The sequence below is a fragment of the Delphinus delphis genome, chromosome 5 (genome assembly GCF_949987515.2).
Source record: "Delphinus delphis chromosome 5, mDelDel1.2, whole genome shotgun sequence".
Lineage (NCBI taxonomy): Eukaryota > Metazoa > Chordata > Mammalia > Artiodactyla > Delphinidae > Delphinus > Delphinus delphis.
The window spans coordinates 72,769,026-72,796,170 of NC_082687.1; the positions used below are offsets into that span (position 1 = coordinate 72,769,026).

At 38.9% G+C, this 27,145-nt stretch overlaps 1 protein-coding gene across 5 annotated transcripts in view; it reads right to left on the reverse strand.

Annotated features, from left to right (window-relative positions):
- GRXCR1 (glutaredoxin and cysteine rich domain containing 1) overlaps window positions 1-27,145 on the reverse strand; it is a 305,190-nt gene that overhangs the window by 163,728 nt on the left and 114,317 nt on the right. Inside the window, exon 6 of one of the 5 annotated variants that reach the window (XR_009519568.1) lies at window positions 18,595-20,429. The exons of the other annotated variants lie outside the window; for them this stretch is intronic. The gene's annotated coding sequence lies outside the window, so the exon portion shown is untranslated. Of the gene's footprint in view, window positions 1-18,594; window positions 20,430-27,145 lie in introns of those variants that run through there. 5 annotated transcript variants of the gene reach the window in all.

Here is a 27,145-nt window from a genome sequence, read left to right on the forward strand (position 1 = left end):
CTGCTTTTGGTGGATGACAACTTTCTCTAATATGCTTTGTATTAATGGTCATTTCTTTCTGCAAACTTAGCTCTAAGCTCTTTGTTTCTTGTTACCATCGTGATTATCCTTCTAGGCTTCTGTTCTCTGCTCTGGGTGGAGCCAAGAGCTCCTATGGTAAAAAGAGACATATCTCTATTGGGGTCCAAGCAGAAAACAACCAACCCAGAGGGCACAGAAAACCTGCAGTGTCACTACTTTTGAAACACATTTGAGGAGTTCCACTTGCTGCAATATCTCAAAGCTGTTATTGTTGAATAATTTAATACCCCAAATCACATGGGCTGCATACAGAGCTGCACACCTCAAGCACTGTTTCATGTTTATAGAATAATATTTAAAGTCCTTTCTCACAGCCTCCCTCATTTGATGGCTGACACAACCCTGGGAAACAGGTAAATAAGACATAATTATTACAATTTTATAACTGAGGAATATGAGAGTCTTAAATCTGTAAGTGATGGCAAAAATCATAGCCCCTAAAGTCAGATTCTAATTCCAGTGCATTCACTTGGTGTGAGCTCTTCATCCATTCATCTTAGTTTCCTCCAATCTCTTAAACCAGTTGTGAGGATTAAATGGGATCAGGGATGAAAAGCACTGGTATGCTAATGGCATTTTACTACTCCTCAGAGATCTGGGTCTGACCACTCAGCCAATAAATGGCAAAATTCAGAACAGAATCCAACTTTCTGACTCCTGAGCAAGTAGAAAAATAGCAGCTCAGGGCCCACAAGTCCCTTGGACAATGATGCTTTATGACTTGTCCATAATGTGAAAATTTCTCTCCAGATCCAAGTTTTGTGCAGCCTGTCACTTAATTTGGAAGCTCTTTAAGAATACAAAACTGAGAATATCAGATTAGGGTATAAAAGTGGTATTTATTTAGAAGGAGAAAAGAAGTCACAACAAATTATAAGTTTTAAAAAGCCTAAATTTCTCTGATTTTTGTTGTTAGTGTATAGGAATGCCAGAGATTTCTGTGCATTAATTTTGTATCCTGCAACCTTACCAAATTCATTGATTAGTTCTAGTAGTTTTCTGGTGGCATCTTTAGGATTTTCTATGTTTAGTATCATGTCATCTGCAAACAGTGACCGTTTTACTTCTTCTTTTCCAATTTTTTTATTTCTTTTTCTTCTCTGATTGCCGTGGCTAGGACTTCCAAAACTATGTTGAATACAAGTGGCGAGAGTGGACATACTTGTCTTGTTACTGATCTTAGTGGAAATGCTTTCAGTTTCTCACCACTAAGTATGATGTTTGCTGTGGGTTTGTCATATATGGTCTTTATTATGTTGACGGAGGTTCCCTTTATGCCTATATTCTGCATCTGTTGAGATGATCTTATGGTTTTTATTCCTTAATTTGTTAATATGGTGTATCACATTGATTGATTTGCATATATTGAAGAACCCTTGCATCCCTGGGATAAATACCCCAATCCCATTTACCACTGCAACAAAAAGAATAAAATATCTAGGAATAAACCTACCTAAGGAGGCAAAAGACTTGTATTCAGAAAACAATAAAACACTGATAAAAGAAATCAAAGACGACATAAACAGATGGAGAAATATAACATGTTCTTGGATTGGAAGAATCAATATTGTTTAAATGACTATACTGCCCAAAGCAATCTACAGATTCAGTGCAATCCCTATCAAACTACCAATGGCATTTTTCACAGAATTAGAACCAAAAATTTTACAATTCATATGGAAACACAAAAGACCCCGAATAGCCAAAGCAATCTTGAGAAAAAAAAAAAAAAAAAAAACGGAGCTGGAGGAATCAGGCTCCCCAGCTTCAAACTATACTGCAAAGCTACAGTAATCAAGACAGTATGGTTGGTACTGGCACAGTAACAGAAATACAGATCAACAGTACAGGATAGAAAGCCCAGAGATAAACCCACACACATATGGTCACCTAATTTATGACAAAGGAGGCTAGAACATACAATGGAGAAAAGACAGCCTCTTCATTAAGTGGTGCTGGGAGAACTGGACAGCTACATGTAAAAGAATGAAATTAGAACATTCCCTAACACCGTACACAAAAATAAACTTAAAATGGATTAAAGACCTAAATGTAAGACCAGACACTATAAAACTCTTAGAGGAAAACACAGGAAAAACACTCTTTGACATAAACCACAGCAAGATCTTTTTTGACCCACCTCCAAGAGTAATGGAAATAAAAACAAAAATAAACACATGGGACCTAACGAAACTTCAAAGCTTTTGCACATCAAAGGAAACCATAAACAAGACGAAAAGACAACCCTCAGAATGGGAGAAAATATTTGCAAATGAAACAATGGACAAAGGATTAATCTCCAAAATATACAAACAGCTCATGGAGCTCAATATCAAAAAAAACAAACAATTCAATTAAAAAATGGGCAGAAGACCTAAATAGATATTTCACCAAAGAAGACATACAGATGGCCAAGAGGCACGTGAAAAGATGCTCAACATTGCTATTGTTAGAGAAATGAAAATCAAAACTACAGTGAGGTATCACCTCACATTGGTCAGAATGGCCATTATCAAAAAATCTAGAAACAATAAATGCTGGAAAGGGTGTGCTGAAACAGGAACCCTCCTGTGCTGTTGGTGGGAAAGTAAATTGATACAACCAACATGAAGAACAGTATAGAGTTTACTTAAAAACCTGAAAATAGAACTACCATATGACCCAGCATTCCCACTACTAGGCATATACCCTGAGAAAACCATAATTCAAAAAGAGACATGTACCACAATGTTCATTGCAGCACTATTTCCAATAGCCAGGACATGGAACCAACCTAAATGTCCATCGACAGGTGAATGGATAAAGAAGATGTGGCACATATATACAATGGAATATTACTCAGCCATAAAAAGAAACGAAACTGAGTTATTTGTAGTGAAGTGGATGGACCTACAGTCTGTCATACAGAGTGAAGTAAGTCAGAAAGAGAAAAACAAATACTGCATTTTAACATATATATATGGAATCTAAAAAAAGAAAAAAATGGTACTGATAAACATAGTGGCAGGGCAGGAACAAAGATGTAGACATAGAGAATGGACTTGAGGACACAGCTGGGGAAGGGGAAGCTGGGGAGAAGTGAGAATAGCATCGACATATATACACTACTGAACGTAGAATAGTTAGCTAGTGGGAAGCAGCCGCATAGCACAGGGAGATCAGCTCGGTGCTTTGTGACCACCTAGAGGAGTAGGATAAGGAGGGTGGGAGGGAGGCTCAAGAGGGAGGGGATATGGGGATATACATATGCATATGGCTCATTCACTTTGTTCTACAACAGAAACTAACACAGTATTGTGAAGCAATTATACTCCAATAAAGATCTATTTTTTTAAAAAAGCCTAAAAATGAAAACATTACAAAACCAAAAAGATAACATATCTATCAACTAACAAAAACACCTCTATAATACCTTTTTCCTCCATTTTTTGCATACTCTGACCACTTCTTCATATAATCATTTTGACACATTTTCCAATACAGAGACTAGCAGAATAAGTCATTGTTTTCTTCTAGCACAGTTGGTTGCTTCATTTTATTGCAGACAATTTTACCTGCAGTTTGGTCTGAAACTGACAACTTAGGCAAGATATATCAGATATTCTAAGGTGCCATCTGATGTGCTGGAGTACATAAAATACACAACTTCAGTTGGCCCTACTGCTATAGATTTGTGTCCTATAAACACAGTAATTCTGATCAATTCTATTTCATGTATATCCCACACACACACAAAAAAAGATGGAGTGTTACTGACTAGAAAGAACTTCTGCTTTAATTAGGTATCAATACGAACTGAATCCTCCATTTACAATTTTACATGTCTGATAGTTGAGAGAATTTTCCATGGACCAGTTTCTGGCTCCATACATTCCAAGCTTTGTTTCACCCCTTTTCCTACCAATGTACTTCTGGAGCTAGTTTATATCATGATACTGTAGCTTTAGGTGAGGAAGCCAGATGAGCATATAGATAGGGAGCAGAGGAGTGTCCCTGTAAACTATGTGAACACTAGAACACCTAGCAATAACTTAGGTATATACTAAAGTGACTTCAAACTACACAACTTATCTCATAAATCCCTTAGCCAGATCCCCAAAATGCATACAGTCCCTCCAAGGCCACATACCATGAGAGAAAGCATGTCAGAGGAAAATTTGGAGTAGAGAAAATAGTCTTAACTGATTGCTATTAAAATATTACATATTTTTTCAAATTTACAGAACATATGACCATTAGAACCCACTGCTAGGGCCCCTCCTTGCAGGGCTTGAGATGGGGCTAGTGCAAGTGAGGGGCCCTGGGGCTTCAGCTTCAAAGGAAATCCAACTCTGCACAGATCCATCCCCAAAGCAATGCCAGGGAGCCAACTCAATCAGATGCCTCCATTTTTGTTCATAAGAGGCAAAATACTTCTAGGATTCTCAAGCAGTTTAAAAAGATAAGTTAACTCCTTACAAAGGCTACCTTTATGCCCCTTCTAATTTATTTATTCTCTTGGACCAGTCTTGCTGCTTTGAAAAACCTGAGGAACATCTAGGCAAAGAAAAGCAAAGGATTCACAGCCGGAAAGAAAACATGTCTATGTATTGGTTGTTCATCCTATGACATTTTGACACCTGAGAACATTTTAGGACATTTTAGCTCTAACCCTAACTTTGATTTGCCCATGTTGTATTACCAATTCAGATTCACTTTAACCCTGAAAACGCCAAGCTGAAAAGACTCTGTAGCACCTAGCCATAGATTGTTTCTATCCTGACTTGTTTTCATTTCACCATGGATCTCTGAGCAGTCACTGAGCTAATCCAATTTTCAGGCCCATTAATCTGGAATTTCAACTCAAAGGAGAGACGATGCAGTTCCCTGATGGGTTGGCAGGGCAGAAGCAACTGTGACAGCAACATCTTAAAACTTCTCCTGCGGCCTACAGATCAGTGTGCATGTTATTTCCCCCGACCTACTTGTGGAGGTCTCCTTAAATGCCCGGGGGAAGGCAGGGGAGGCTACAGCTTGTCTTTTCCCCATTGTTTGTCGTTAATCCTAGCAAGGCTAACCTTCAAGCATTGTGAAATGGACAATGCAGGTTTTTGGAATCTCCAGGTCTTCCACTCCAGTCTCTCCAGTTTGACCGTCAATTTCCTTTAGAATTCACAGTTTTCTTTACTGTCCTTCTCCCTTCTAGTAACCTGTTTTTGAGGAAGATATGATTGAAAAGAAAACAAGAACAAAATGCCCACACTAGGGTGCAAATGAGTACATTTTAGTGTTTCACTAACGGTGTTTATGGACACTGGCTGCATATTAAAATTACCAGGGACTTTTAAAAACAATTCCAATACCTGGGCCCTGATCCAGACTAATAAAATCAGGCACTCTGGGGGTCAGGTCCAAGCATGGGGAATTTTCTATTATCTCCCCAGGTGAATCTGTTTTGTCATTTTATTTTCATGGAGAAAGGAAACAGAAGGGAAAATCTGGAGCACCATTTGCAGAATTTCAGGCAACAGAAAGCAAGGGAGATATTTTAGGGAGCAGATGGCAGAGGGTTTTTTCAGCAGCCTTAAAATCCCTGAAGTAGTCAATTTACTTCTCCCATTCATAGACAGAGACTGCTCTAAAATTGCTTTCACCTATAGCAACCACATTAGAATGAAACAGACCAATCGAAGTGCCGTTATTTTGTAACAATTCAGTACCAGGACATCTGTAAAAAGCTGCTTTCATACTTCGATTATGGATTTCATCCACTGTATTTTGTGCATGTCACAAACAGTGACAGCAGATGTCATTATAGGACAGAAGTTTTTTATTTCTCTGTTAATGTTGTTTATTAACAAGCACTGTGTGAGCACCCACTGTGGAGACCTGTCCTGGGAGCCATTAGAAAATAACGGCAGAGATAATCCCTCCTTAGCTATAAAATCCTATGATTCTGAGGCAAATCTCTTCTATGAATGCTGAACACTTTGGAAAGACCTCTTAGGAGACAAAATTTTGGAGGCATCAAAGAGCAAATTATTCTGCCAAATTGTTTCCTTTCTGATCTGCCTGAAATTCCTATTTCTCCTAGATGCATCAATGTAAGTTGCACGAACTTCATTTGGAAAAGGTGGCGTTACACTGTAGCACCTACTACCCCCTTGGCATATATTGGTCACCAGATCACCTAGAACAAATTCCTCAAGGTTTAGAGCCCTGAGTAGGAAAAGTCTATACTAGAAAAAGGGACCAGAACAGTACAAGCCGCTCTGAGGTGGCGTGAACACTGCAGGCTGGGAAAGGACACGGATGCCCAAAAGAAGAGCTTCAAGAGGATGGTCCCAAAAAGGGTAGGCGACAGGGTCAGAAGAACATGGATATCACTATCTCTGCCTACTTCCCAAGTGTTGCCTTGGCACGTTCAGGCTTTGTGTTTTCAGGACAACCTGTTGCTGGTTTGAACCTTTTTGGCTCTATGGCCTTCATGTTACTGACCATTCTCCACCAGTTTTCACCTGGCTTCTTGCAACCTGGCTCCCCCTGCTGCCTGCTCCTAGTTTCTAACCCTACCTTTCACTAGCTGCCGCCACCACTGCCTGACCCCAAATACAGGATAGGATGATGTCCCTTTAAAATAAAGTTGAAGAGTGAACCGCGGGTCATTGGGAAGCAGAAGAGAAGTAAGATACGTGGTGGTAATAGTAATAGCAATTGTATTACTAAGACACTGCATGTTTATTAGTGAATAGGTGTGTCAGCAGTGATCAGGGAATGCTCCCACTTCTAGGAATGTGTTCCTCCCTTTCTGCCTTCCTCTCAATGGGGGTATTCTTATACTATTCTCTGTCTAGAAAGAGAGTGTTCGGAGCACATGTGAAAAACTCACATAAACTCCAGTCTGAATGGAAAGATCTGGGTATGAGTGCCCTGCTAAATAGTGAGTGAGACCTGAGTCTAAATGAACACTATTAGTATTTTTATGTGGAAATTCTAAGATTAACATAATCTGTAGAATTATGGGATACACACATGTCTAAGGTATTTTTATGATGTTGCTTTTACATGCTACCTCCATTAAGAAAAATTAGCATTTGTTAGACCAACTGTCTTTATATCTTAAGACATCATTATAATCACATATTAAGAAAACATATTTATGTTCTGAAATATTCTCTACCCCAAAAGCATTAAATCATACTTGCTTTTCATTCACTACATGTAACCTGTATAAAATAAAGTTACTTGGAATGCATTGCAAAGTAGGCCAGGATTAGTGAAACAAGTCAAATTCAGAAGTTCCCAGTCAATGGTAAATGATGTTGAGAGAGTTATTTTAAATGAAAAATTGAATATGCCCCAGATAGTATGAAGGCTTTGTCAATGAAAAAATCTTAGTCAACAGCCAATCTAAGAAAGAAATAGAGAATTTTATTCGGGCTAACCTGAGGATTATAACGCAGGACACAGTCTTTCAGGAACTACCGAGGACTATTTCCCCACTAGAAGTCAAAGCACAGTTATATAAGTTTTTGAGACAAAGGGTTACACATCAAAGGGTTATACATCAAAGTAACATAATGACAGTTTGCACAGTCCAACAAGGTGAGTAGTAGGTCATCATGACCCCTTACAGGATTGAGGAGGAATGTTATCTCCTAAGGAGTTATCTTGCTGGCACCAGGAGTTAATTGCTTTCTTTGGTGAGCAGGCATTCCTGTGTTTTCTAAGGGGATCTAGTTAAGGTACAATGTAGATGCGCAATGCACACTAAAGAGGAGGAGACAGTGGCTCAAACAGCAGAGAAAATTTTATGTTAAATATTTCTTGTCCTGCCTTAAATATTATTTCATTTTGTCAGCTTAAATAAATATATCTCGAATCAGTCGGACTCAAAGTACTGGCTCTAATGTTCGAACTTAATTATAAATACAAATGATTTTGTGACAATCCAATTGAGATTATAAGGTTGCTGTAGCTTTAAAAGAAGTTACACTATAAAAAATCTTAGCTTTGTTTGCAGCAATACCTTGCTAAAATACAACAATAGCAATTAAACTAAAAAGAGTAACCTTTCAAGGGGAAAAATGGTATGAACTTTCTTTTTCAATGGTTATTTGAATTAGCCATGGATGGCATTGAAACAATAAGAATTTATAAGCAGACAGAAAAGATCATTTGAACTGAAAAATAATTCCTAGCATGTCATCCAAGTAAATATAGAACAGCAAAACCAAGTCCTGGATGTTTTAGTGGGTAGTCTACTTACATGGCCTTAACCTAAGTACATTTAGATCATTAAGACCAATAAAGAGTCTCTATTGTGCCCCGTACAATGGGATTTGGTAAAAGAAAAATTTTTTTTAATAAACAGGATTAAGATGAGTTAGTGAAGGTGGCTTTTAATCAGGCATCAGATTTAGTTAAGAAGCAAGATTTGAAGAAACAGCAACAACAGTGATGGGCCTATCTCATTCATTTATTTATTCAATGAATGTTTTTTGAGTACTTATTATGTGTCCAGCACCATGATAAGTTCAGAGGATTTAGTGGTGTCCAAGATAGCTCTTACAGAGCTTACCCTCTAGAGAGCAGTCTTCGGCCTAGTGTATCATAGCCCTGAGAATGCAGGATCATTTTTCAGTGGGTACTTGGGCATGGTTGGTTTTAAGAATATTAATTTCTAAATGTGGTATATACATATGGTATTTGAGAATGTTCTAATTTCATTCTTTTACATGTAGTTGTCTAGTTTTCCTATCACCACTTATTGAAGAGACTGTCTTTTATCCATTGTATATTCTTGTCTCCTCTGTCATAGATTAACTGACCATAAGTGCAGGGGGTTATTACTGGGCTCTCTATTCTGTTCTGTTGATCTGTGTGCCTGTTTTTGTGCCAGTACCATACTTTTTGATGACTATAGCTGTGTAGTATAGTCTGAAGTCAGGAAGCATAACTCTTCCAGCTCTGTTCCTCTTCCTCAGGATTGTTTTGGCTATTCGGGGTCTTTTAAGTTTCTATACAGATTTTAAAATTATTTGTTCTAGTTTAGTGAAAAATGGTATTTTGGTATTGGTATTTTGATAGGGATTGCACTGAATCTGTAGATTGCCTTGGGTAGTATGGTCATTTTAACAATGTTAATTCTTCCAATCCAAGAACATAGTATATCTTTCCATCTGTATGTGTCATCTTCGATTTCTTTCATCAGCGTCTTGTAGTATTTGGAGTACAGGTCTTTTACCTCTTAGGTAGGTTTTTTCCTAGGTACTTTATTCTTTTTGATGTGATGGTAAATGGGATTGTTTCCATTCTGATAGTTCATTGTTCGTGTATAGAAATGCAACAGAATTCTATATATTAATTTTGTATCCTGCAACTTCACCAAATTCATTGATGAGCTCTAGTAGTTTTTTGGTGGCATCTTTAGGATTTTACATGTATAGTATCATGTCATCTGAAAATAGTGACAGTTTTACCTCTTCTTTCCAATTTGGATTCCTTTTATTTCTTTTTCTTGTCTGATTGTTGTGGTTAGGACTTCCAAAACTATGTTGAATAAAAGTGATGAGAGTGGGCATCCTTGTCTTGTTCCTGATCTTAGAGGAAATGCTTTCAGCTTCTCACCACTGCGTATGAAGTTAGCTGTGGGTTTGTCATATATGGCCTTTATTATGTTGAGGTAAGGTCCCTCTATGCTCAATTTCTGGAGAGTGTTTACCATAAATGGATGTTGAATTTTGTCAAAAGCTTTTTCTGCATCTTTTAAGATGATCATATGATTTTTATTCTTCAATTTGTTAATGTGACGTTATCACACTGATTGATTTGTGGATATTGAAAAATTCTTGTATCCCTGGGATAAATCCCACTTGATTATGGTATATAATCTTTTTTAATGTATTGTTGGATTCTGTTTGCTAATATTTTGTTGGGGGTTTCTGCATCTATGTTCATCAGTGATATTGACCTGTAATATTCTTTTTTGGGGATATGTTTGTCTGGTTTTAGTATCAGGGTGATGCTGGCATCATACAACATTCTCTAACACCATTTACAGAAAAAGAAACTCAAAATGGATTAAAGACTTAAATGTAAGACCAGAAACTATAAAACCCTAGAGGAAAACAGGCAGAACATTCTGACATAAATCATAGCAATATTTTTTTTGGATCTGTCTCCTAAAGCAAAGGAAATAAAAGCAAAAATAAACTAATGGGAGCTAATTAAACTTAAAAGCTTTTGCACAGCAAAGGAAACCACTGACAAAACAAAAAGCCTACTGAATGGGATAAAATATTTACAAATTATCTGATCAAAGGAGTTAATATTCAAAATATATAGACAGCTCATACAACTCAACATCAAAAAACCTAATAGCCCAATTAAAAAATGGGCAGAAGATCTGAATAGATATTTTTTCTAGAGAGGAAATGCAAATGGCCAACAGGCAAATGAAAACATACTCAACATCGTTAATCATCAGGGAAATGCAAATCAAAACCACAATGAGATATCACCTCACACCTGTCAGAATGGCTATCATCAAAAAGACCACAAATAACAAATGTTGGCAAGGATGTGGAGAAAAGGGGACCTTTGCACACTGTTGGTAGGAATGTACCTTTGTGCAGCCACCGTGAAAAACAATACGGAGATTTCTCAAAAAACTAAAAATAGAACTACCCTAGGACCAGCAATTCCATTCCTGGGTATTTATCCAGAAAAAACAAAAACACTAACTCAAAAAGATACAAGCACCCCAGTGTTCATAGCAGCATTATTTACAATTGCCAAGATATGGAAGCAAACTAAGTGTCCATCGACAGATAAATGGATAAAAGAAAGTGGTATATACATACAATGGGATACTACTTAGCCATAAAAAAGAAGGAAATTTTGCCATTTGCAACAATATGGATAGACTTGGAGGGTATTATGTTAAGTGAAATAAGTCAGACAAAGAAAGACAAATACTTATGACATCATTTACATGTAGAATCTAAAAAATACAACGAACTAGTGAATATAACAAAAAAGAAACAGACTCACAGATATAGAGAACAAACTAGTGGTTACTAGGTGGGTGAGGGAAGGGGGGAGGGGCAAGATGGAGTAGGAGCAAGCTGGAGTAGGGGATTAAAAGGTACAAACTATTATGTATAAAATAAGGTAAAAGATATGTTGTGTAACACAGAGGATATAGCCAATATTTTATTATAACTATAAATGGAGTATAACCTTTAAAAATTGTGAATTGCCATATTGTACACCTGTAATCATATAATTGTGCATCAAATATAACTCAATAAAAATTATATTAAAAAAGTTAAAAATTAATAAATGTGGTATATACATACAATGAAATACTATTCAGCTTTTAAAAAAGAAGAAAATTCTGCAATATGCAACATGTCAAATGATTAAATAAGATAATATAGGTAATACAAACAAACTTTATTTAACACTTCTTGAAGCAGGCAGGCTCCACCTTCAAGAGTGCCGAGAACAGCAAAGTAAGGGAAAAGGGCTGCAAGCCTTTATAGAAAAAGGCAAGCAGGAAACAAGAAGTATTGGGCTTAAGTTGATTGGCTGTGGTTGCACATATGACCTCATTTAGAATGATCAAGGAACAAGGAAGTAAGTATAGAGCCCAGAGTTGGCTTGGTGTTTGGCGACTGGCTGACAGGATATAATACACTTCCCGTCAAGTGGAACATTTACAGGTACACAGACGTTATCTAAGTTTTGGTTTGCTAACATGGCACCCTGAACAGGAGTGCCTCCATCTTGGGCCTAGAAATTTACTTTAACGTTCAACATGGATGAACCTTGAGGACATGATGCTAAGTGAAATAAAGCTAGGCACAGAAATAAACACATTATATAATTCCACTTATAAGAGGTATCTAAAATAGTCAAATTCATAAAATCTAAGACCAGACTGGTAGTTACCAGTGACTGCAGAGAAGGTGGAAATGTGGAGTTATTAATCATCAGATATAAAGTTTCAGTTAAGTAAGATGAATAAACTCTAGAGATCTGTTGTACAACAGTGCACCTACAATCAACAATAATGTATCCAAAGTTTGTTGGGAGGACAGATTTCATGTTCTTTTCTTATCACAATAAAACGTTTAAACAACAATACAAAATATCGATTTCTAGATTCTCCACTTCCATATACATTCTACCAAAATTGTGCTGAGAACATGACTGTGGTCCAGTTATCATGATGGATCTTCTCCCACTTCCTATTTCATAATCATCTTTCTCCCACCATACAAAAAAAGGCATAACTTCCTCCCATCTCAAAGTTTACTATGTGCCTATGTAGGAGGATTGCTGAGAGTATTGTGGGATAAATATGATTGTGTACAAATTCATTCACATCTTTATTTTTTCCAGGAAACATTTAGGAACTGCTTCGTATGTTCCAGGCACTGTGGTGGTTTGTATTTTTTTTAAGTTTTTTTTTTTTTGATGCAGACCATTTTTAAAGTCATTATTGAATTTGTTACAATATTGCTTCTGCTTTATGTGTTGGTTTTGTTGGCCAGGAGGCATGTGGGATCTTAACTCCCTGACCAGGGTTTGAACCTGCACCCCCTGCATTGGAAGGTGAAATCTTAACCACTGGACCGCCAGGGAAGTCCCAAAGGCACCGTGTTAAGCACTAGGAAAGTACAAAGCAATAGTCTGTGTTCACTCCCCTTGAAGAAAAGGCAATCTGTTAAGAGAGACCGCTGTGTTAAAGTTGTTAAAATAAAATAAATGTAGCAAAAACAAGGGTAGAAATATTACTCAAATTAACTCATAAAAAAAGGTATGGAAATAACTGTTAATTGCTCGTTTTATTTTCAGATACTAAATTATAGCATAAAATGCAACGCTTATGTATCATTGCTAGTGGATTTCAGGGTTTTTTCCTGAAGATTTATTTTTTTATTTTCTTTTTATTTATTTTTTTAACATCTTTATTGGAGTATAATTGCTTTACAATGTTGTGTTACTTTCTGCTTTATAACAAAGTGAATCAGCTACACATATACATATATCCCCATATCTCCTCCCTCTTGCATCTCCCCATCCCACCCTTCCAGGTGGTCACAAAGCACTGAGCTGATCTATGCTGATCTCCCTGTGCAGCTGCTTCCCACTAGCTATCTACTTTACACTTGGTAGTGTATGTATGTCCATGCCACTCTCTCACTTCGTCACAGCTTACCCTTCCCCCTCCCCGTGTCCCCCTCCTCAAGTCCATTCTCTACGTCTGCATCTTTATTCCTGTCCTGCTCCTAGGTTCTTCAGAACTAATTTTCTTTTTTGGAGATTCCATATATATGCATTAGCATACACTATTTGTTTTTCTCTTTCTGACTTAACTTCACCCTGTATGACAGACTCTAGGTCCATCCACCTCACTACAAATAATTTCCTTTCTTTTCACAGCTGAGTAATATTCCATTGTATATATGTGACACATCTTCTTTATCCATTCATCAGTCAATGGACACTTAGGTTGCTTTCATGACCTGGCTATTGTAAATAGAGCTGCAATGAATGTTGTGGTACATGACTCTTTTTGAATTATGGTTTTCTCAGGGTATATGCCCAGTAGTGGGATTGCTGGGTCATATGGTAGTTCTATTTTTATTTTTTAAGGAACCTCCATACTGTTCTCATAGGAGCTGTATCAATTTACATTCCCACCAACAGTGCAAGAGGGCTCCCTTTTCTCCACACCCTCTCCAGCACTTATTGTTTGTAGAATTTTTGATGATGGCCATTCTGACTGGTGTGAGATTATATCTCATTGTAGTTTTGATTTGCATTTCTCTAATGATTAGTGATGTTGAGCATCATTTCATGTGTTTGTTGGCAATCTGTATATCTTCTTTGGAGATATGTCTATGTCTAGGTATTCTGCCCATTTTTGGAATGGGTTGTTTCTTTTTTTTGGTATTGAGCTGCATGAGCTGCTTGTAAATTTTGGAGATTAATCCTTTGTCAGTTGCTTCATTTGCAAATATTTTCTCCCATTCTAAGGGCTGTCTTTTTGTCTTGTTTATGGTTTCCTTCCATGTGCAAAACCTTTGAAGTTTCATTGAGTGCCATTTGTTTATTTTTGTTTTTATTTCCATTTCTCTAGGAGGTGGGTCAAAAAGGAACTTGCTGTGATTTATGTCATAGAGTGTTCTGCCTATGTTTTCCTCTAAGAGTTTGATAGTTTCTGGCCTTACATTTAGGTCTTTAATCCATTTTGAGTTTATTTTTGTGTATGGTGTTAGGGAGTGTTCTAATTTCATTCTTTTACATGTAGCTGTCCAGTTTTCCCAGCACACCTTATTGAAGAGGCTGTCTTTTCTCTATTGTATATTCTTGCCTCCTTTATCAAAAATAAGGTGACCATATGTGCGTGGGTTTATCTCTGGGCTTTCTATCCTGTTCCATTGATCTATATTTCTGTTTTTGTGCCAGTACCATACTGTCTTGATTACTGTAGCTTTGTAGTACAGTCTGAAGTCAGGGAGCCTGATTCCTCCAGCTCCGTTTTTCTTTCTCAACATCGCTTCAGCTATTCGGGGTCTTTTGTGTTTCCATACAAATTGTGAAATTTTTTGTTCTAGTTCTGTGAAAAATGACACTGGTAGTTTGATAGGGATTGCATTGAATCTGTAGATTGCTTTGTGTAGTAGAGTCATTTTCACAATGTTGATTCTTCCAATCCAAGAACATTGTATATCTCTCCATCTGTTTGCATCATCTTTAATTTCTTTCATCAGTGTCTTATAACTTTCTGCAAACAGGTCTTTTGTCTCCTTAGGTAGGTTTATTCCTAGGTATTTTATTCTTTTTGTTGCAATGGTAAATGGGAGTGTTTCCTTAATTTCTCTTTCAGATTTTTCATCATTAGGGTATAGGAATGCAAGATATTTCTGTGCATTAATTTTGTATCCTGCTACTTTACCAAATTCATTGATTAGCTCTCGTAATTTTCTGGTAGCATTTTTACGATTCTGTAGGTATAGTATCATGTCATCTGCAGTGACAGCTTTATTTCTTCTTTTCCAACTTGGATTCCTTTTATTTCTTTTTCTTGTCTGATTGCTGTGGCTAAAACTTCCAAAACTAGGTTGAATAATAGTGGTGAGAGTGGACAACCTTCTCTTATTCCTGATCTTGGAGGAAATGGTGTCAGTTTTTCACCATTGAGAACGATGTTGGCTGTGGGTTTGTCATATATGGCCTTTATTAGGTTGAGGTAAGTTCCCTCTATGCCTTCTTTCTGGAGGGTTTTTTATCATAAATAGGTGTTGAATTTTGTCAAAAACTTTAACTGCATCTATTGAGGTGATCATATGGTTTTTAACCTTCAATTTGTTAATATGGTGTATCACACTGATTGTGGTTTATTACATTTGAGTATAATTGAAGAATCCTTGCATTCCTGGGATAAACCCCACTTTATCATGGTGTCTGATCCTTTTAATGTGCTGTTGGATTCTGTTTGGTACTTTTTGTTAATGATTTTTGCATCTATGTTCATCAGTGATATTGGCCTGTAGTTTTCTTTCTTTGTGACATCTTTGTCTGGTTTTGGTATCAGGGTGAAGGTGGCCTCGCAGAATGAGCTGTGAGTGTTACTCTCTCTGCTATATTTTGGAAGAGTTTGAGAAGGATAGGTATTAGATCTTCTCTAAATGTTTGACAGAATTTGCCTGTGAAGCCATCTGGTCCTGGGCTTTTGTTTGTTGGAAGATTTTTAATCACAGTCTCAATTTCAGTCCTTGTGATTGGTCTGTTTATATTTTCTGTTTCTTCCTGGTTCAGTCTCAGAAGGTTGTGCTTTTCTAAGAATGTGTCCACTTCTTCCAGGTTGTCCATTTTATTGGCATATAGTTGCTTGTAGTAATCTGTCATGATCCTTTGTATTTCTGCAGTGTCAGTTGTTACTTCTCCTTTTTCATTTCTATTGATTTGAGTCTTCTCCCTTTTTTTCTTGAGGAGTCTGGCTAATGGTTTATCAATTTTGTCTATCTTCTCAAAGAACCAGCTTTGTTTTATTCATCTTTGCTATCATTTCCTTCATTTCCTTTTCATTTATTTGTGATCTGATCTTTATGATTTCTTTCCTTCTGCTAACTTTGAGGTTTTTTGTTCTTCTTTCTCTAATTGCTTTAAGTGTAAGGTTAGGTCGTTTATTTGAGATGTTCTTGTTACTTGAGGTAGGATTGTATTGCTATAAACTTCCCTCTGAGAACTGCTTTTGCTGCATGCCATAGGTTTTGGGTCATCATGTTTTCATTGTCATTTGTTTCTAGGTATTTTTAAATTTCCTCTTTGATTTCTTCAGTGGTCTCTTGGTTATTTAATAGTGTATTGTTTAGCCTCCATGTGCTTGTGTTTTTTACAGATTTTTTCCTGTAATTGATATCTAGTATCATAGCCTTGTGTTCGGAAAAGATACTTGATACGATTTCAATTTTCTTAAATTTACCAAGGCTTGATTTGTGACCCAAGATATGATCTATCCTGGAAAATGTTCCATGAACACTTGAGAAGAAAGCGTAATATCCTGTTTTTGGATGGAATGTCCTATAAATATCAATTAAGTCTATCTTGTTTAATGTATCAGTTAAAGCTGTGTGTCCTTATTTATTTTCATTTTGGATAATCTGTCCATTGGTGAAAGTGGGGTGTTAAAGTCCGCTACTATGATTGTGTTAGTCAACTTCCCCTTTTAGGGCTGTTAGCATTTGCCTTATGTATTGAGGTGCTCCTATGTTGGGTGCATAAATATTTACAATTGTTATATCTTCTTCTTGGATTGATCCCTTGATCATTATGTAGTGTCCTTCTTTGTCTCTTGTAACAGTCTTTATTTTAAAGTCTATTTTGTCTGATATGAGAATTGCTACTCCAGCTCTCTTTTGATTTCCATTTGCATGGAATATCTTTTTCCATCCCCTCACTTTCAGTCTGTATGTGTCCCTAGGTCTGAAGTGGGTCTCTTGTAGACAGCATATATATGGGTCTTGTTTTTGTATCCATTCAGCCAGTCTATGTCTTTTGGTTGGAGCATTTAATCCATTTACATTTAAGGTAGTTATAGATATGTATGTTCCTATTACCATTTTCTTAATTGTTTTGGGTTTGTTATTGTACGTCTTTTCCTTCTCTTGTGTCTCCTGCCTAGAGAAGTTCCTTTTGCATTTGTTATAAAGCTGGTTGGTGATGCTGAATTCTCTTAGCTTTTGCTTGTCTGTAAAGGTTTTAATTTCTCCGTCGAATCTGAATGAGATCCTTGCTGGGCAGAGTAATCTTGGTTGTAGTTTTTCCCCTTTCATCACTTTAAATGTGTCCTGCCACTCCCTTCTGGCCTGCAGAGTTTCTGCTGAAAGATCAGCTGTTAACCTTATGGGGATTCCTTTGTATGTTATTTTTTGTTTTTCCCTTGCTGCTTTTAATATGTTTTCTTTGTATTTCATTTTTGACAGTTTGATTAATATATGTGTCTTGGCATGTTTGTCCTTGGATTTATCCTGTATGGGACTCCCTGTGCTTCCTGGACTTCCTTTCCCATATTAGGGAAGTTTTCAACTATAATCTCTTCAAATATTTTCTCAGTCCTCTTATTTTTCTCTACTTCTTCTGGGACCCCTATAATTCAAATGTTGGTGAGTTTAATCTTGTCCCAGAGGTCTCTGAGACTGTCCTCAATTATTTTCATTCTTTTTTCGTTATTCTGCTCTGCAGTAGTTATTTCCACTATTTTATCTTTCAGGTCACTTATCCTTTCTTCTGCCTCAGTTATTCTGCTATTGATTCCTTCTAGAGAATTTTTAATTTCATTTATTGTGTTTCTCATCATTGTTTGTTTGCTCTTTAGTTCTTCTAGGTCCTTGTTAAATGGTTCTTGTATTTTCTCCATTCTATTTCAAAGACTTTGGATCATCTTTACTATCATTACTCTGAATTCTTTTTCAGGTAGACTGCCTATTTCCTCTTCATTTGTTTGGTCTGGTGGGTTTTCACCTTGCTCCTTCATCTGCTGTGTGTTTCTCTGTGTTCTCATTTTGCTTAACTTACTGTGTTTGGGGTCTCCTTTTCATAGGCTGCAGGTTCGTAGTTCCCATTGTTTTTGGTGTCTGCCTGCAGTGGTTAAGGCTCGTTCAGTGGGTTGTGTAGGCTTCCTGGTGCAGCGGACTGGTGCCTGTGTTCTGGTGGATGAGACTGGGTATTGTCTTTCTGATGGGCAGGACCACATCCAGTAGTGTATTTTGGGGTGTCTGTGACCTTTTTATGATTTTAGGCAGGGTCTCTACTAATGGGTGGGGTTGTGTTCCTGTCTTGCTAGTTCTTTATCATAGGGTGTCCAGCACTGTAGCTTGCTGGTCGTTGAGTGGAGGTGGGTGTTAGCATTTAGATGGAGATCTCTGGGAGAACTTTCGCCCTTTTTTTTTTTTTAACATCTTTATTGGAGTATAATTGCTTTACAATGGTTTGTTAGTTTCTGCCTTAAAACAAAGTGAATCTGCTATATATATACATATATCCCCATTTGCTGTTTGTTATTAAGTGGAGCTGGGTGGTCTCTGGTGGACCAATGTCCTGAACTTGGCTCTCCCACCTCAGAGGCTCAGGCCTGACACCCGGATGAGCACCAAGACCCTGTCAGCCACACGGCTCAGAAGAAAAGGGAGAAAAAAAAAGACAGAACGAAAAAATAAATAAATAAAATAAAATAGTTACTAAAATTAAAAATTATTAAAAATAAAAATAATTTAAAAGTAATTTTAAAAAAAAGAAAGAAGAGAGCAACCAAGCCAAAAAACAAAGCCACCAATGATAATAAATGCTAAAAACTATAATAAAACAAACAACAACAAAAAAAAAACAGACAGTCAGAATGCTAGGACAAATGGTAAAAGCAAAGCTATATGGACAAAATCACACAAAGAAGCATACACATACACAGTCACAAAAAGAGAAAAAGAAAAAATATATATATTTTTTTTTTAAAAAAAGGAAGACAGTAACCAAATCAATAAACAAAACTACCAATGATAAATAAACTCTAAATACTAAACTAAAATAAAATAAACATAAAACTAGAAACAAATTAGATGCAGAAAGCAAACCCCAAGTCTACAGTTGCTCCCAAAGTCCACCGCCTCAATTTTGGGATGATTTGTTGTCTATTCAGGTATTCCACAGATGCAGGGTACATCAAGTAGATTGTGGAGATTTAATCCGCTGCTCCTGAGGCTGCTGGGAGAGACTTTCCTTTTTCTTCTTTGTTTGCACAGCTCCCTGGGTTCAGCTTTGGATTTGGCCCTGCCTCTGCGTGCAGGTCGCCTGAGGTTGTCTGTTCTTTGCTCAGACAGGACGGGGTTAAAGGAGCAGCTGCTTCGGGGACTCTGGCTCACTCAGGCGGGGGGGAGGGAGGGGTATGGATGCGGGGCAAGCCTGCAGTAGCAGAGGTCACTGTGACGTTGCACCAGCCTGAAGCGTGTCGTGTGTTCTCCTGGGGAAGTTGTCCTTGGATCACGGTGCCCTGGCAGTGGTGGGCTGCACAGGCTCCCGGGAGGGGAGGTGTTGATAGTGACCTGTGCTTGCACACAGGCTTCTTGGTGGCTGTAGCAGCAGCCTTAGCATCTCATGCCCGTCTCTTGTGTCCACGCTGATAGCCGCGGCTCACGCCCGTTTCTGGAGCTCGTTTAGACGGCACTTTGAATCCCCTCTCCTCGCTCACCCCAAAGCAATTGTCTCTTGCCTCTTAGGCAGTTTTAGACCTTTTCCTGGACTCCCTCCTGGCTAGCTGTGGTGCACTAGCCCCCTTCAGGCTGTGTTCACGCAGCCAACCCCAGTCCTCTCCCTGGGATCTGACCTCCGAAGCCCAAGCCTCAGCTCTCAGCCCCCACCCACCCTGGTGGGTGAGCAGACAAGCCTCTCGGGCTGGTGAGTGCTGGTCGGCACCGATCCTCTGTGCGGGAATCTCTCCGCTTTGCCCTCTGCACCCTTGTTGCTGCTCTCTCCATGGCTCCAAAGCTTCCCACCAGCTACCCCTCATCTCTGCCAGTGAAGGGGCTTCCTAGTGTGTGGAAACTTTTCCTCCTTCACAGCTCCCCCCCAGAGGTGCAGGTCCCGTCCCTATTCTTTTGTCTCTGTTTTTTCTTTTGCCCTACCCAGGTACGTGGGGCGTTTCTTGCCTTTAGGGAAGTCTGAGGTCTTCTGCCAGTGTTAGGTAGGTGTTCTGTAGGAGTTGTTCCACAGCAGATGTATTTCTGATGTATTTGTGGGGAAGAAGGTGATCTCCATGTCTTACTCCTCCGCCACCTTGAAGGTCTCTCGGATTTCAGCTTTAAGAAAGTAATCAAGATATTTGGACAGAGGCATCTTCATTGCTTTCTGTCATTTCCCTTACACAACTGGATTCTCTACCTAAGCGGAAGGTATCCTCAAATCAGATAATGTCTATAATGAATGTCTCCTCCTTCTTATATGCCACTTTTTGGAGTGACATATAAGAAGACTTCATTCAGGAACTAATAAATATCAGAGCCCTCTTTAGAGTTTCCTGTTGAATGCTGGCTCTACTCAGACTGAATTTGGGAGACACTGTAAACAGAATAAAAGATAAAGAGAAGGGGAGAATGTGTCTACTGTCCTTAATACAGTCATCTTTATGGCTGCCTAGATGCCTGAAGCCCTCAAGAGATGACCCTTTATTCACTCACTCATTAAACACATATATATTAAATGCTTACTATGTGTCAGGCACTATTTTTGGCACTGAAGATACAAGATGTAAGAAAAAAACACCAGTCAGCCTGGCTGTGTGCGCTTCTCCCACAGGATCCAGGTTTCCTGGTAAAGACACAGTGGAGGCAGAGTTGGATTTAACCAGGGCTGCAGTTTAGCCAATGAACACAAGGAAGCCGAAACAAGAGAGACAAGCAATTGGAAGTGGGTGCAAGAGAGTGATTTTAATAATTACCTAGAATTAGGCTTGATATGGAGAGACTAAGGACATGAGGCGGGGTGAGAAACAGTGAAAAGTGCCCATGTAGATGGCAAGCTTGACTATGACTCTGCTGCCCTATAGTGACTACAGTGACCATCTCCAAAGCCAGGAACCTTAGGCCCCTGAGCATTTTTAAATTTTATTTTGTTCTGAAATAATTATTGACTCCCAGGAAGTTGCAAAAACACCCCTGTGTACACTTTACCTCACTTCTGCCAATGGTGACATCTTTTATAACTGTAATAAGATACTCATGAACATTCTTAGGGTATTGGGTGCCTCGCGATTAGACTAAATTCAGTGAAATAGAGGAGGATGACATAGAAAGAGGCAGCACACACTCAGTGGTATTCATAAACTTGTCCACTCCTTCCTTTGTATCCAGTGCACAAACTTTGAGCTCATGAAGGACTTTGGGCCAGACACACTCAGATTCAAAACCAAGCTGCACTTTTCATTGGCTTTGCCATCTTGAGCAGATTATAATGTAGTTTAAGGCCAAAAATGAATGCTCAATATCACGTGTTGCTTTTTTATGTATGTAACTGATAAAACCAGGAGGGTCTCCAATGGCCCGACAGCAAGTCTCCCTTTCCAGTCTATTTCTGTGAGTAAGGTTGCCTACCCAGACAACACTTTTCATCAAAGGACCTAGGCAGAGGATACTTATCCCTGAGTATCGAGTTTCAGTTCCAAGTCCTAAGAAATATTCAAGCCAAGTCACATCCCCTCCTGGAAACCATGGGTCACTCCACCCTCCTGATTCTATAAAGCCTGCCCCCCACAGCCCCTGGTTGTTCATTCTGTTCCTGAGCACAAACCTGCATGACCCTGCATAGCCATATACAATGTCTTCCTCCCCTCACTGTGGATATATGCAACTATTGAACTGCTATCAATCTCATCTGTCCACTATCAAGTGACTTGTATTCAGCCATTCCCATCCCCATAACCCTAGTGCAGGAATCCCTCCCTCACCAACAGGGTGAATAGGAGGTGACCAAAACATATGCATCACCTCTCTTGTCTTTTAATCTATGCAACGTGAATTAAAATCAGATCAATTATCTTGCAAAGTCTCTGGAACAAATATTCCCTTACTCTTCCTGAAGATGGGGGCCTCAGATTTCAAGAACCACTTTCTTCACAGTGACTTACCTGTCCTTTCTTTAAACACTTACAGCAATTATAGCATTTATTACTCTAACAAAATGTACATTATCTTTTCATGTGTATTCATCCTTACTGCCACTCCCAAAATTGTAAGAGAAAAAGGTATATCTTACACTTCTTTCCTATGCCTCAAAACACTTTATGTGTGTTTGTGACCATAGTAGATGCTCAAGAAATAAAAATAGCATTCACTGAGTGCTTACCAGAGGTCAGGCCCTAAGCTAAGAGTCTTGCTACATCCTTCACGATGAATGAGATAAGTGTTTTACTTACCTATTGCTGCACAGCAAACTACCCCAAACATAGTGGGTTAAAGCAACGACAATTTTATTATGTTTCATGATTTTGTGTGTAAGAAATTTAGTCATGACTTGGAGAGGTGAAATTTCTACATCATGTTGATGACAGTCACTTGGTGTTATCTGGCTGCCAGATGGACTGATCTAGAGGACCCAAGATGACCTTGCTTTCATGTCTAGTGCCTCAGTGGAGATGGCTAGAAGGCTGGGCTCATCTGAGACTGTCAACTGCAGTGCTTGGTGCACTCTGGGTAATAAGACTACGGCATGGAGGCATAAGGTTCCAAGAGCAAGTGTTCCCTGAGCAAGATGGCAGCTGCAGGACCTTTATGACCTAGGCTTGGAAGTCACATGGCATCACCTCAGTGTACTCTATTGGTCAAGCAGTCACAAGCCCACGCATTTCAAGGAGAGGGGACACAGACCCAACCTGTTGATGGGAGGTATGTCATAGAATTTGGGGCCAGTTTTAAAGCCACTACAGATATTATCCCAACTCTAAAAAGGAGTAAACTTAGACTAACAGAGGGATTGAAAACTTGCCATACAGCAAGCAGCAGGGCAACTGTAGTGACACCTGGACAGGGTATCCATCAATCACAGTCCAAGGTAGGAGCACTGAAGGCACCTGTATTACTTATTTAATTAAGATACTCTATGTTGAAATCTTTTAATGCTCTTCAAAGAACTTCCAGTATATAAAGAGAGAGCTGCTTCCTATAGCCCATGTATTCCTTAGACAGATACTCCCACAAGTCAGAGAAGATAGTTTACAGTAGAGGGAAAATTTATCACTTTGCCAGAGCTAGGATATGGTTATGACACATTTACAGGAGTGATTGAAATGATTTGGGATGATGTGTCTAAGTCGTGTCACATTACCAAAGATTATGAAGCATCCTAAAAGAAGACTGATTTAGAGGCAATACAGCTAATGCGGTTGCTGCTGAAACTTGCTTTGAATTTGCACTACGTGTGCCTTGAAAAGCAAAAAGCTACTATAATCTGACTTTTCCAGAAAATGTTTAATTATCATGTTGAATATTAGTTCATTTAATATATGCCCCTATGGCTAAAGTGTGTGTGTGTGTGTGTGTGTGTGTGTGTGTGTGTGTGTTCATGTGCATGTGTGTTTCTCATGGGAGGTGAGACTATTAGAGACAGTATTAGCACATTACTTTGAACACATTACTTTGTACAGAAATGATCCTATCTGTGGGAGGTTCTGACAAGGGAAGTAACTTAGAGGGAAAGTGACAAGATGGTAGAGGCAAAAAATGCAAAAGATGGTGGCACAGGGACTTATGTTCCTGATGAGAAATTCGTTGAAGAATCAAGAGGCATAGTAATGAGGCAGGGTGATGTCGTGAGGAAGCAACAGAACATCCTAAAGGCCAAGGCTGGCATCCCAGACCAGACACTTCACAGCTGGCTGAAATCTGAACTGAACCAACTGCCAAATGTATCTGAGCCCCTTTCCTTATATGTAAAGTGGAGGTGATAACACCAAAGTACTGCTGCAAAAATGACAGAGACTGCACTTTCTAGGTACTTAATAAATGCTGTTTGATGATGATGATTAGTAATTCTCAGTGTCCTCTGATCAACTCTAAGTTCCATGAATGGAAGAAACAGGCATTGATTTCCCTGCTGTATCGAGAGCATCCAGCACAGGGCAGGGCGCCTATTAAGAATCTCATTGCTATTTGATATATAATGCATGAAGGAACGAAAAATTGGGACAGTAGTAGACAACAGCAAAAACTAATGGGGTTAGGGAACAGATACTGTGGCAGCACCTCCAGGTGAATAAGAACATGGGCTTTGGAAAGAGACCTGGCTTTGAACATCAGCGATGCCTCTTAACAGCTACAGGCTTTTGTGGGGATCATAAACCCTCCCTAACGGGTTGTGGTGATGAAATGAAGAGCTGTATGCGAAGGGCCCTGCACTGGGCACACACAGAGTATACACTTCAACACTGACTGTTGCTGTTAATGTCGTTAATAATCTGGGTTAGTGCACCCTCTCCCATTCCTTGGCTTTCCTGCTCACTGGGAGTCCAGTGGACTTGTGCCAACTAGAACAAGAATTTGGTGAGCCTGCTAGCTTTCATGAGCATTCTGCAGACCTACAGATCTGTGCTCTTTTTTTTTCTGCTTTAAATGTTCTGGCTCTAGGTTCATGCTAATTCTGTTGACTGCTTTAATGTCACAGCTAATGTTACTTAACTCAGTGAGGACGCTTAGCACCGCAGGAGAATGGATATAAAGCCCCACGCTACAATTATCAAAGCATGCTATTTTAATCCAAAATATGATGATTCACACTTTACTCCACCTCTCCCCAGCAGTTGACACGTATGCTTATTTGATTTAATTTTATTTTTTTGTTCTCTGCAATGGCTTGTCTCCATTAATTATACACTAAGCCCATTTCTCCCCACACTAGCTGCAACATTTCAGTGTTCTCATCACAAAATGTCAAACTCAAAATGTATTCTGTAATTCAAAGATATGAATTATTGCATGGTCCTCTGAGCTCTGTAATGAAATGTGTTTGTAGTGTTTCTTATTACACCGAAACTTGGCTTTTTCCATTATCTTTCTTTTTACTGATAAATTACAAAAGCAATACATGCTCTGGTCTACACATCGATTGCTGAAGCCAAAGAAGGTGTTCTCTCCCACTATTGTTTTTCTTAAATGCACTCTAGATTTTAAGAGTTTCATTCAAATGTTAAGTCTGATTCAATCAATACTCTGTCTCTTTTCCTTCCTTAATAAAAATAAAATATGGCAATACTATCTTAAAGGAATATTGTAGGGAATCCTTTTTCTATGAGCTTTCTGAAAATAAGTACATGAATAGGATATTTGCAAAAGAAAAACACAAGTGTCCAAGAAACACAAGAAACAACGTTCACCTTTACTGTGGTAGGGGAGGAAAGATTCCTTTTCCTACTAGCCTCCTAGGTTCTCCAGCTGGGGCTCTATAATTGGCCGAACAAAGACAGATTAATAGGAGAAAAGCATAAAAGTTTATTTAATATAAATTTTACCTGACATGGGAACCTTCATAAGGAAATGAAAATCCAAAGAAATGGTTAAACCTGAGCGTTTTAATACGAGGTCTGATGAAGGAAGTCATGGAAAGATATGATAGGACAAAGGGTGATGAGCTAAGGTAATAAACTGGGAGAAACTTAGCAAGGCTGTGTGTTCACATTCCTATTGGTGTACCTCATCTTTGGAGATACGGGTATTCGTTTCCTCCAGTATAGGGAGGGCACCACTCACAAGAGGGTTTTATGGCCTGCTCAGGGGAGAAGGGGAAGGTCAGAGAGTCCTTCCAGGACGTGCAGTTTTCTTATATTCTTTCAAGTTAAAATATTAAGTATGCCATATTTTGGGGCAGTATGTTCTGAACCCCATCACTACCAAATAAATACTAATATAACCAGCATCTATCTATTGCTTCCTGTATACAAGGTCTGTTCTAGGAGCCTTGCATGTATTGATTCTTTTTTTTTTTTTTTTTGCGGTACGCGGGCCTCTCACTGTTGTGGCCTCTCCCGTTGCAGAGCACAGGCTCCGGACGCACAGGTTCAGCGGCCATGGCTCACGGGCCCAGCTGCTCCGCGGCAGGCGGGATCCTCCCGGACCGGGGCACGAACCCGCGTCCCCTGCATCGGCAGGCGGACTCCCAACCACTACGCCACCAGGGAAGCCCCGTACCTTCAGTTTTGACAACACCAATGGACACTTTTCAAACCTGATATAACTAGAACTATTAACCTCGTATAACTAGAACTATTCAATACAGTTTACTACCCACTTCTCGAAACACGCTGAGGTTTTTTCCCCCTTCTGTAACATGGTCCCCTATTCTTTGTAAGTATTAGATTTCCTCTCTGTTCAGAACCCAGCCTCTTTGGTTCTCATTTGCATTCTCCCCATCAGTGATCACATCCAACCCCATTGCTCTTCATATCTCCAGCCAAAATCTCTCCCCTTGACTTCCCTTGAAGTCTTCCAAGCACCTAGATTTACCATATGCCTAAAATGAACTCCTGACATTTATATACACACCCCAAATATTCTCCTCCTCAAGTCATTGCAGTTCCATAAGCTACACATCCATCTACTTGCTCGTTCAAAAGAATGTCATTCGTGAACTTCTCATCCCTTATCTAATCCATTATCCTTTCCTATGAATTGTCCCTCTAAAATACTGGTTCTCAATCAGGGAGATTTTGCCCTCCAAGGGATATTTGGCAAAGGGATACCTGCTTTGTCTGTAGACATTTTTGGTTTTCACAATAGGGGTGGAGGGAGGGTGGGGATCAGAGAGTGCTACTGGCAGATGAATAGGCCAGGGATCCTGCTAAATATCCTACAATGAACAAGAAGCTCCAACAAAGAATCACGTAGCTCAAAATGTCAATAGGGTTCAGGTTTAAAACTCTGCCCTTAATTATGTCATGAATGTGTCCAATTCTCTCAATCTCTATTGCCAGTACCATGGTCCAATGCATGACCCTCTCTGGCTTTCTTCCTTCCGTGATCTCCTAAGTAGT